This window comes from Procambarus clarkii, unplaced genomic scaffold (assembly GCF_040958095.1).
Source record: "Procambarus clarkii isolate CNS0578487 unplaced genomic scaffold, FALCON_Pclarkii_2.0 HiC_scaffold_99, whole genome shotgun sequence".
In the NCBI taxonomy this organism is placed as follows: domain Eukaryota; kingdom Metazoa; phylum Arthropoda; class Malacostraca; order Decapoda; family Cambaridae; genus Procambarus; species Procambarus clarkii.
In genome coordinates, this window is record NW_027189132.1 from 3215717 (window position 1) to 3228457 (window position 12741).

Sequence of the window (12741 nt, forward strand, 5' to 3'; positions counted from 1 at the left end):
AGCAGCATCAACTCCTCACTACAGCTGAAATTTGTATATTTGATTTTTCATTGGAGGGTATGAGGTATCTGGGGTGTGTCAGGGTTAGTGTTCTCTCAGCCACTGCTACTGACATACACATACAACCATACCTGATGGCATCAGCAGTGACGGGAGACATGTTGGTCAACATGTCCACTGAAGCAGAATACAACCCTATTTACAAACCTGTATTTCCCTGTAATGTAGTGAAGGGCCAAGAAAAGAGATGATGGTGTACAAAAGGGGAATGATTTTCCTTGTATGTAAAGGGGCGGATATTTACTCAATATAATAAGACAAAAAATAAGTAAATTACACAATGTAAGTCCATAACAAAATGATATTGTCCTGCACACAGAGTGGGAACTCAGCGGGGACATGACCCCCACTACACAGAATGTAACACAAAATGAGGTACCCTGGCAGACCTAGCACTCAGACCAGCCATACTGAATGCCAACAAATTATCTAGCTGGGACAGCCACATCGTACAGAGAGATGCAACAGCTTTGCTGGAGGCAACACTAACTCCCTGTGATCATGCTCACCTCACATCTGTGCAGGCTCCCCATGCAGGGGACGTTATTTTGGCAGTCCCTATGACTGTGAAGGGCACACGTTTTGATCATCAGCAACTCTGTATTGCAGACGCCCTCCGCTTTTCTACCCCAAACCACATTGTATGTAGGTGTATTTGCAGTGAGGCAGATGCAGACGAATATGGATCACACAGCCTGCGCTGCAGAAAATAAGTGGGTTGGCACTCAAGACCCGACTTAGTCAACGACATCATTAACAGGAGCCTTACATCTTCCCAGTGTCCAGCAGAGAGCACAGTAACCTAATGAACTTTAACTTTCCTGCTCTTTCTGGTCGACCTGATGGAATCACACTACATCTATGGAGAAATGACTGATGAATGGTGTGAGTACATTCATATCCACTTTGGCAGCCACGTAATCCTCCTCTTTGTTGGTTAAGCAGGAGGTGCGGCAATACACAGTCACAAATCAATCAAGTACACAGAAAAAGATCACCTTTACAATTTTGTTCTGAAAGGTTCTGAGACACGAGGTCCATAGGGAGAATGATACCTGGTTGATACCTGGTTGATGGGGTTCTGGGAGTTCTTCTACTCCCCAAGCCCGGCCCGAGGCCAGGCTCGACTTGTGAGAGTTTGGTCCACCAGGCTGTTGCTTGGAGCGGCCCGCAGGCCCACATACCCACCACAGCCCGGTTGGTCCGGCACTCCTTGGAGGAATAAATCTAGTTTCCTCTTGAAAATGTCCATGGTTGTTCCGGCAATATTTCTTATGCTTGCTGGGAGGACGTTGAACAACCGCGGACCTCTGATGTTTATACAGTGTTCTCTGATTGTGCCTATGGCACCTCTGCTCTTCATTGGTTCTATTCTACATTTTCTTCCATGTCGTTCACTCCAGTACGTTGTTATTTTACTGTGTAGATTTGGTACTTGGCCCTCCAGTATCTTCCAGGTGTATATTATTTGATATCTCTCTCGTCTTCTTTCTAGTGAGTACATTTGGAGGGCTTTGAGACGATCCCAATAATTTAGGTGCTTTATTGCGTCTATGCGTGCCGTATATGTTCTCTGTATTCCCTCTATTTCAGCAATCTCTCCTGCTTTGAAGGGGGAAGTGAGTACTGAGCAGTACTCAAGACGGGACAACACAAGTGCCTTGAAGAGTACAACCATTGTGATGGGATCCCTGGATTTGAAAGTTCTCGTAATCCATCCTATCATTTTTCTGGCTGTCGCAATATTTGCTTGGTTATGCTCCTTAAACGTTAGGTCGTCCGACATTATTATTCCCAAATCCTTTACATGCTGTTTTCCTACTATGGGTACATTTGATTGTGTTTTGTACTCTGTATTATGTTTAAGGTCCTCATTTTTACCGTACCTGAGTACCTGGAATTTATCACTGTTAAACATCATGTTATTTTCTGATGCCCAGTCGAAAACTTTATTAATATCAGCTTGAAGTTTTTCAATGTCCTCAGCCGAGGTAATTTTCATACTGATTTTTGTGTCATCTGCAAAGGATGATACGAAGCTGTGACTTGTATTTTTGTCTATATCTGATATGAGAATAAGGAAAAGCAGTGGTGCAAGGACTGTACCCTGAGGTACAGAGCTTTTCACTGCACTTGGACTAGATTTTATATGGTTGACAGTTACTCGCTGAGTCCTATTTGACAGAAAACTGAGTATCCAGCGTCCTACTTTACCGGTTATTCCCATTGACTTCATTTTGTGTGCTATCACGCCATGGTCACATTTATCGAAGGCCTTTGCGAAGTCCGTGTATATCACATCAGCATTCTGTTTCTCTTCTAATGCCTCAGTGACTTTGTCGAAGTGCTCAAGTAGCTGTGAGAGGCACGATCTTCCCGCTCGAAATCCATGTTGGCCTGGGTTATGAAGGTCATTGGTCTCCATGAAAGGAGAATGTGCAAGGTTTCTCAAGGATTTTGGCCCCAGACTCGCCGAAACAACAAGTGACCTTAGAGTGGCGAGCTTTCTTCTCCGTCGCCTCAGTGTGGAACCTTCTGTAACTGACGCCTGCATTAACTGACTCGGCCACGGTAGAACAAACGTTGACCAGCCCAGAACTCTTCTAAGCTCTCTGAAAGGCTCTGGAGGCCCCAAACTGGGACCCATCCAGGGTTTTAGAGTTAACTCTACCACACTCGAGCCTTCAGTAATTGCGTTCTCACTCATACGCCTCAATAATGAACGGCATTACTGTAGGTGTTCAAAGGAAGCTTCTTTCATCATTCAGCAAGGTAACATGTATCTACAGATAGACGGAGTAGCAATGGACTCCGCACTTATAGTGCTATTTGCAATTTTTTACATTATAACAATCGAGGAAAGAGTCTTCAGTAATAGGCTAATGCCAAGTGAATACTGCCGTTATGTCGATGACATATTCGTAATAGTAAAAGACCTAGAAGAATTAATTGATATGAAAAGCAATCTAGAAAGAGGGGTCAGGATTACGATTCACCCATGAAAATAGTGAAAATAACAGTCTGTCTTTCCTGGATATATTAATAATAAACATAGGAGCATTTCTGAGCACTGGTGTCTATACCAAGCATACAAACATAGGATTATGTTAAACAGTAGGAGTGAGTGACCCAAAAGATTCAAAGCCAGTGTTCTCAACGCTTATATCCGTCGAGCCCTTACTCACTGCTCTGAATGGAGTAACGTGAGTAAGAAGTTTGAAAGGATAACACAGGTGTTGGTGAACAATGGATATAGCAACTATAAGATAAACACTAATATATAAGAAGACACTTGAACAGGTGGTATAATCATAAACAAAGAACAGAAACCACAACACCTATAATAAAATTAAATTACAAATCCACCACGCAAAGTAAACATAAAGAAATAAGAAATATTCGACAAAGGAGTAAAACTCCTAACCAAAACTTAGACACAATCATATACTATAAAACAAAGAAGATCATTAACCCCATTACAAACTGCCCGAATCCGACTGACAACCCTTTACAGAAGTCGAACGTGGTATATATGTACACCTGCCCCCACGAAGGATGAAGCCTTCAATCTAAGTACTTAGGTATCCGTCGACCAAGCTGACAAGGCGTTTGACCTATCAACTTCAATCAGGTGCCCCTAAAAATCACATGAGACAAACCCATGACATCACACTAACAAGAGAAATACTGAATAAATATACTTATATATTACATAAAACCCTATGTGTAAGATTATAAATTCTAGAAGCCATTCACATAAAAACGTTGAACAACCCACCATTAATACTCAAATAATGGAACTATTCACTCAACCCACCATGAGAGTGAGAACAAGACCGGAACGTGAAGATGCCAACGTTGAAGACAATGCCCAAAAGGCTTCACCCACTACACCTAACTAGTCTTTGTATGTGCTTCTAACCTTTACTTCTTACTCCTCACCTAATTGTATGTATACGTTATTGACCTATGCTTCTTACCTTATACACCTCACCAATATGTATGTTCCTGACCTCGCAATGGTATAAATCCAATACGCCAACCGAACAGTCCAGTCCACAGTTATAGCCCCGCTCCTGTGCCAGGTAAGTCCATTACGGGCTCACCATAGCCCTTGCTACTTGCAACTTTTGGTTCCAAGTGGCGAATCTTAAACAACAACAAACCGAACTGACATCAGACTCGCAATACAAGGACATGAAATTGAGTGAGTTTCCTCTTTTCAATACCTAGGAGTCATAATAGACAGACAGTTGAAATTAGCTCAAGAAATTTAATATCTTCGCTAACGTTGTAAAGCCAGAAACTCAGCTTTGCACTCCCTGACAAATCTTAGAGAGGGTGCATCTCTCCCAGTACTCAAAATGTACTACGTTCAAGCAGTTAAGTCACTCATTGACTATGCTGCTCCTGCTCTTACATCCCTCAGTGATAACCAATGGGAGAAACTGGACGTGTCTCAAAATAATGCTCTCAGAATAATGATGGGAGCACCTATATGGACGCGTCGAGAGAATCTAAGAATGGAAACCAACTTATCAGCCTTAGAAAATACGATCAAACAAAGAATAGCCACCATAACAGTAAGACTTGTTGGAACCACCGCCAGACTGTCAATCGAAGACAGCATACACAGATCGCTTTACAAAAACCTTCAGTATTTAACAAGTGCATGGACGGATAATCTAGTCAAGATTCTAGAGAAAGTTGACTTGAAACGGACCATTAAAAACAATGGAGACATTGACCATATCAACACTTTCGGCAGACTACTGCTGAGGGAAGAATCGATTTTAAAGATAATCATTGAAGGATTATCAGTTAAAAGATCAGCATGTGACTCGCAGAGGCTCAAAGCTGTCATAGAACAACAAATGGAAACCATCTCGAGACCTACAACGACTCACATCTTCACAGACGGATCAGTTGATCAAGAAAGAGGTTCTGCTGGGGCAGCAGTTTACACTACCATCCACGAAGCTTACTGGAGCATGAATAGTGGGTGCTCATCATTGCAAACAGAATTATATGCCTAAAGGAGGCCATAAACTATTTAATTGAGAATAATTTACATGATGTCATCATTCATACCGACTCTAAATCTTCGCTCCAGGCATTGTTATCCAGCCAGCACAGTGATTATATACAACTTATCACAGAAAACCTACATCTTGGAAAAGAAGCACACAATCTAGGGCTGTCAGTTACCCTAAATTGGTTACCAAGTTACATTGGCATAGATGGTAATGGAAAGGCAGACTCACTAGCAAAAACACTCACTGCTCTTCCTGTTGTACAGGTTAAAATCCCTCCAAGTTTTTCACAGATTAAGGAGTAAATCAAGAAGAAAACACTCCCAACTATCAAAATTTCCCCACATACCCAAAGTAGCTGAAGGAAAATCCACTGCGATGTGGTTAGAACAAACCACTGTGTACTAGTCTTTCAAGCTTGGTAAAAACATATCCAGAGACATTGCAGTAGCCATACACAGACTCAGAGTTGGTTACAAGAGCTGTTGGGTGGTAATAAACTCAATAGTTAAAGAGTATCATATCTGCTGAACAGATGCAGAGGCACCACTATTAAATTACTTACTGGAATGTGACGCAACTGAAGACCTGCGCATCAAATTCAACATTAATCCAATGACAGGAGATGCATTAGATGCAAATTCCACAGTGACTACAATGATTAGAAAAGCAGTTGAAAAATGTAACACACTAGTGAACACTGTGCATCTATATACACCACCAAGATAATGTTATTAAAATAAGACTAAAACCAGTTCGCTAAAACAGAAGCTAAAAATAAAGAGGAAAAAGGAAAAATCCCCACCTTCATTTAAAACTTTTACTCAAATATCTCAGTAACAAGGTTATCGCGAATAACTGTACTCAATTATGGGCTCACTATAACCCCGTGCTACATGAACATTTTGTTCTGAGTAGCTAAATCTAAAACAACAACGAAACAGTCTGGCGAATATATTCTGAAGTCCAAAGATAAAACAGCTGTAACAATTCTTAAGAATTACAGGAAATGCGACAAAATCAAGGCAGAGGACAAAATAAGGAAAATCATTGTCCTCCACTGTCTCATGCACATGGCCTTATCTCATTTCGAAAAGCTGAATTATGTGGTGTCAGCAGAAAGATGCCAGGAAAAATCCACAAAGCACGAAACCCCACAAGTCCTTCTCACAGTAAAAAGACGGATTCCAAAAAAAAACTTGATCGTGGCATTTGGGGCGTGTTCCAACACAGGCCCTACACCACATTGCCCCTCAGATGCTTCAGAAGTCAGAGATTTGGACATAACAGGGACGGTAGCCAACGCCCAGTGAGGTGTGGAGTCTGCAGCCTGCCCCACGACACGAAAATATTCTTTGATAAACACAATTCTAACTAGCCCATTCAAGCTATGTGTCCAAATTGCTCCAAAGCACACCACCCTTGGAACTTGAGATGCCCACAAAAGGCTTAATTAAAATGATCCTGAAGAACCCTTACGCCTACAGCAGAGCAGCAATCCCAACCCAAATATATACCAGTTCCCCTGCCCATAAAAACAGCGTAGAGCTTACCAAGACCAAACCAGATGGAGAGGGCACATGACCCTCCACCATGGCCGATGGTGGTCTCCGTCCAGAACAAAGAGATGGCTAGGGGTCACAAACAGAAAATAGTTCAACGTAATCGCCCACCCAATGCATCCAGTAAGCACACTGGGGGCAATGAAGATAGTGTCCGAGTTTCGACTGATTAGGTCTAAAGAATAAACAGGGTCCAGACCAGCACATCAATAAGTAATGTTCCTACTCAACTGGACACCCTATGGCCTATGCTTAAGGCCTTCGTCATAAGATTGGTCGAAAGTTTGTTGTCGACATACGGTTTCAAGCAAACTATAGAGACTCATAACACAATTTAGCACAAACTCAAGAAATTCGAAAAACAATATCCACACCTTCATGAATGCAAGGCAGGAAACACACTCCTAAAAAACAGGTAGAGTCCCCAAATCCACAAGGGCCGTACCGAGGATTCGAACCTGCGTCCGGGAGCATCCCAGACACTGCCTTAATCGACTGAGCTACAACAGGGTAAAAGGACCTTGTGGATTTGTTCATTTGATGCATCACGTTAGTGTGATCTCTGTGTGTGAGGTAGAGTCCAGTTCTTCTGAAAGCGACTTTGATGAGTCAGTTTCAAGTACACCAAGATCCTCAACTCCAATTTCAACTTCCAATGAATTCACCTGACTCCATGGATGCCACGGTAATATCACCAAATTCCAAAAGTCTAGAGGACTAAAGATCCTGCAATGGAATGCGCAAGGGCTGTGCTCAAAATTGCAACACTCTCAATGCATAGCACCTCAGCTTCCACAAACCTACCAGAAGACTTCCCAGTCCGACCAAACGGTGGCTCCTCCCAACAGGCCACCTGGCCCCCACACTGGCGACCCAAGGACCACCAGCACCCTTATAGTTGCTTGCATCTTGTACAGGCATTAGCCCTGGTTTTATTCGACTAGCAGAGAGGTTTGCTGGGCAAGACAATCAACGAATGGTCAAAGAACTCAGCGTGCTATACTTAGACAACGGCCTGGACCCTATCTTCGCCCCGGATGCTCCTCCGGGGCGAAGGCCTCCACTACCACTCCAGAGACTATCACCAGGACGACCACGAGGTCGATCTCAACATAGACTCCAGAACCACACAAGACCCGGGCAGCACAAACAGAGTATTTCCCTCTCCAGCTCCCAACACTCCTACCATCACCATCCCAGCAGACACACTAGCAGACGTGCTGTCTACAAATACTAACAGCATCACCAACGCTCCTGAAATAGATTCTACCACTAATCCTCGAACACTGAGCCAACCTGAGGCTGTGAGACCAAAGACAAAACCACCAACTATGGATGTTACGACTCCTCGGACGAGGAAATCTTACTTGCTCTACCGCCAATGCACATATACGACACCTACTCGGTACAAGACCTCCTCATGGAGGCCACTTCACCAAACTCTAATGACAACATGGACATGTCAACTCGAAGCAAGTCTTAGCCAAAGAAAAAAAAATGAAAGACCTAGAGGCCTACACTAACCCACCGGCTCCATTACTGGTACAGCCAGCCCTCTGAGGCAGAAAACCACCATGAAGACCCCATCTATCCACAGATCTCTAATATTTGCTATTGGTACTTGTAATGGCTCGAAAGAGCCTCCACATATAGGCTATTCATGCTTGTGACACCTTTAGTGTGGCTTAATCTTTATTTACAATCATCAATCCTGTTGGAAATATCAACAAATTCCAACAACCTGGGGGATTAAAAAAACTGCAATGGAAAGTGCAAGTGCTGCACACAAAATTGCAACATTTGCAATGCATAGCAGAAAACAAAGGCATACACATCCTACTACTACAGGAGAGCTTGCTTCGAGGTGGATTAGAACCTAAAATCTTTAACTATCAAAGCTTCTTCCTTCCATGGGTCAACGGGCAATCCAGGGGATGTGCCATCAGTGTGAAAAGTGACCTGATCTCCAAGCCTATAACCAGCCCACCCAACTGTGAGCCAGGGACAGAGGTGATGGGAGTATCCATTGAGCTAAGACATGACAAACTTGAAGTGTTTAATGTTTACAGGTCTCCACGTGCTGAAATGGATCTCTCAGTGTTATTTGGACACACGACAACCTTAAACACCATAGTTTGTGGTGATTTTAATACCCATCATCATTTGGCACTAGGCTCGAACACAACAGATGAGGGCCGGCACTCATATAGCAAATCTACTAGACCAGCTATATAAATTCAAAACCTAAACAAGAATGAACCCATCCACATCCAAGAAGGCAGATTAGACCTTATCTTCATTTCAGCCTTCCTCAGAGATGCAGCAACATGGTTCGGTGAGCCCAAACTCACAAGCGACTACTATGAGGTCTCTCCTGGACCAAAAACTGTCTCATAAACAGAGAAACAAGAGTGAAACTTCATGGCACAGTCTCTGAATACAAAAGACATGAAAATAGTACATCGCAAGGAGGTATTCATAGCCCCCTTCTCCAACCATTTAATGGAAAGATATCAAGGGGTGGTTGGAGATTTTTTTCGCATAAAGAGCTGGTTATTGCACTAGACTGTTACTTGCATACAGGCGAAAAGAGACCCCAATCACTCCTTGATAGAAAAACAGCTGACCTCGGCAACCACACTTCCCCTACTGTCGGTCGACCAGCAATGGACAATGGAGTGCTTGCAATTACTTGGGAGATCATCCTGTATGCTTCCTGATCCTGGAAAGGGGTTTAGCGTTACCTATATTTAGGGGTTCGGCTCCAAAACTGGCCTTGTTGTCTTGAGTTCACACCCTACTCAAGCCGCCCTGACTACCTGCTCGCTCCCCAGGAAATAATTTTCAGTTTCCAAAACGTTCCTGGAAAGTGTTAGAAAGGAGTGGAATCGTTTGTTTTCATGCATTAGATAGGTTATTTTGTCTGGTGTTAAATAGGTTTGCAAAACTTATAACCAAAACCTACGTACCTAACCCTAATTTGAAACTCTGTGACACCTTTTATAAAGTGTTTAAAGTTAAAATATGAATTAAAAAGGAAATGTAAAAATATAAAAATATATTTCTACATTTAGTAAAATAAAAGAGGATCATAATAATGGTTGGTTCATCACTTTTATTAATTTTTCATTTGTAGTAGCATAGTGTAGTGGCCCGGTGTAGTAGCCTGGTGTAGTAGCGTGGTGTAGCAGCCTGATGTAGCAGCGTGGTGTAGTAGCCTGATGTAGTAACATGGTGTAGTAGCCTGATGTAGTAGCGTGGTGTAGTAATGGGTGTAGTAGCCTGGTGTAGCAGTCTGGTGTAGCAGCCAGGTGTAGTGGCATGGTGTAGTAGTCTGGTGTAGTAGTGTGGTGTAGTGGTGTGGTGTAGTAGCCTGGTGTAGTAGTGGGATGTAGTGGCGTGGTTTAGCAGCCTGGTGTTGTAGCATAGTGTAGTGGCGTGGTTCAGTAGCGTGGTGTAGAAGCATGGTGTAGTGGCGGGGTGGGAAGAGGAGGAGAACGAGGAGGAAGGTGAAGGAGGAGGAAGAAGGGGGCAGGAGGGTGATGAGGAAGGGGGAGGAGGAAGGAGGAGGAGGGCGAGGAGGACGAGGAGGAGGGCGATGAGGAAGGAGGAGGAGGAGGAGGAGGAGGAGGAGGAGGAAGAAGGAGGAAAAAGGCGAGGAGGAAGGAGGAGGAGGACAGGGAAGTGGAGGGGGAAGATGAGGGGAGAAGAGAGGAAGGGGAAGAGAAGGGGGATGAAAAGGAAGGTGAAAAGGAGGGGAAGAGAAGGAAGGAGAAGAGGAGAGGGGAAAAGAGAAGGAAGGGGAAGAGGGGAGGGGAAAGAGAAGGAAGGGGAAGAGGAGAGGGAAGAGGGGATGGGTAAGGACCGGGAAGGGTACGAGAACGGAGGGTAAGAGAAGGGGGATGAGGAGGAGGGGGAAGAGGAGGGGTAAGAGAAGGGAGGAAAGAGGAGGGGGAGAGGGGAGGGGTAAGGGAACAGGGAATGTGGAGGAAGGGGAAGAGAAGGGGGGATGAGGAGGAGGGGGAAGAGAAAAGGTGTAAGATAAGGAAGGGGAAGAGGGGAGGGGTAAGAGAAGGAAGGGGAAGAGGGGAGGGGTAAGAGAAGGAAGGGGAAGAGGGGAGGGGTAAGAGAAGGAAGGGGAAGAGGGAAGGTGTAAGAGAAGGAAGGGGAAGAGGGGAGGGGTAAGAGAAGGAAGGGGAAGAGGGGAGGGGTAAGAGAAGGAAGGGGAAGAGGGGAGGGGTAAGAGAAGGAAGGGGAAGAGGGAAGGTGTAAGAGAAGGAAGGGGAAGAGGGGAGGGGTAAGAGAAGGAAGGGGAAGAGGGGAGGGGTAAGAGAAGGAAGGGGAAGAGGGGAGGGGTAAGAGAAGGAAGGGGAAGAGGGAAGGTGTAAGAGAAGGAAGGGGAAGAGGGGAGGGGTAAGAGAAGGAAGGGGAAGAGAAGGAAGGGGAAGAGGGGAGGGGTAAGAGAAGGAAGGGGAAGAGGGGAGGGGTACGAGAAGGAAGGGGAAGAGGGGAGGGGTAAGAGAAGGAAGGGGAAGAGGGGAGGGGTAAGAGGAGGAAGGGGAAGAGGGGAGGGGTAAGAGAAGGAAGGGGAAGTGCAGAGGGAGGGGTAAGAGAAGGAAGGGGAAGTGCAGAGGGAGGGGTGTCACTACGTGCGGGTATAAACACAGGCCCACCACGGTGATAGTCAGCTGGGTACTGACCATTGCCTGGTGAGCGCCTCATGACAACAGTCGCTGTCTGAACCAACCATTGATTAATTTATAATATTAATTTAATTCAGAAGTAAAATCAGAGATAAAGTTATTTAAAACATTAATATCTGATTCTCTATTTTTCTTGCTGTATTTTATGAAGATGAACACACCATAGTCATCTACCAAGACATGTCTGTATAATCCAGCGTCCTAACACGTCATGGCAACTTTGTAGGCTTAATGTGTATAAACACTAGCAGTCACACAGGTCCTGTTAAACTCCCTTCCCATCCCCCCCTTCCCACCCCTCTTCCATCCTCCCCTCTTCCCCCTCCTCCTCATTCCCCTTCTCTTACCCCTCCTCTTCTCTTCCCTGTCCTACTCATTCCCCTTCTCTTACCCCTCCCCCCCCCCTCCTTTTTCCTTCCTCCTCATCCCCCTTCTCTTACCCCTCCCCTCTTCCCCCTCCTCTTTTCCTTCCTCCACATCCCCCTCTCTTTCCCCTCCCCCTCCTTATCCCCCTTCTCTTACCCCTACCCCCTTCTCTTTCCCTTTCTGTTACCCCTTCCCTTCTTCCTCATCCCCCTTCTCTTACCCCTCCCCTCTCACCCTCCTCTTCATCCCCCTTCTCTTTCCCCTCCTCTTCTTCCTCATCCCCTTCTCTTATCCCTCCCCCTTCTCTTACCCCTCCTTTCTCCCACCTCCTCATCCCCTTCTCTTACCCCTCCTCTGCATCGGCCCAACTGTGGTGCTCCCCATCCTTGGGCGAGTCTGTACTGGTAACATGTCTTGACACGATGCTTGGACCTCTGCCCTGGTCACGACGCAGGGGGCCTCTGCCCCTCAGTTATCCACACTGCACTTCCTCGAGAGAAGGTGTATCACTCCTCCCTTCAGCATGTTCTCTTATCTGCTTATTTTTATTCACTGTCTACAAAAAAATATGAATCCTACTTGCATAAACACTTGCCATGATCGCTGGGCACACGATCAAGCGCAGGCAACCACTATTTCAACGGATAAAGGAGCTTACCATAGAATCTGTAGCTTGGGGGGGGGGGGGGCTCCAAGATGGCGTCCTCTGAGACGTCCAACAAAATCTCTTTTAACAGCTCTTCTGCTCCTGACTTGGGCCCACACACTCGCCTGGCAAGTTCCACACAAAGTCACATACTTATCCTCCTCCACCTGAGGATCCAACTATTTAGAGTTCCACACAGACACGACCACCACTCGACTTGAGGTCGTCTCCAAATCTTCATAAATACTGAGAGGTTACGTGTGTCACGCTCTTGGCAGCTTCCTCAACAGTTATGCACTGTTGCTGGCACTCAAACAATTCATCCAGGGCCGTATTCTTCAATATTCCCAGGATACAGGAACACACGTCTA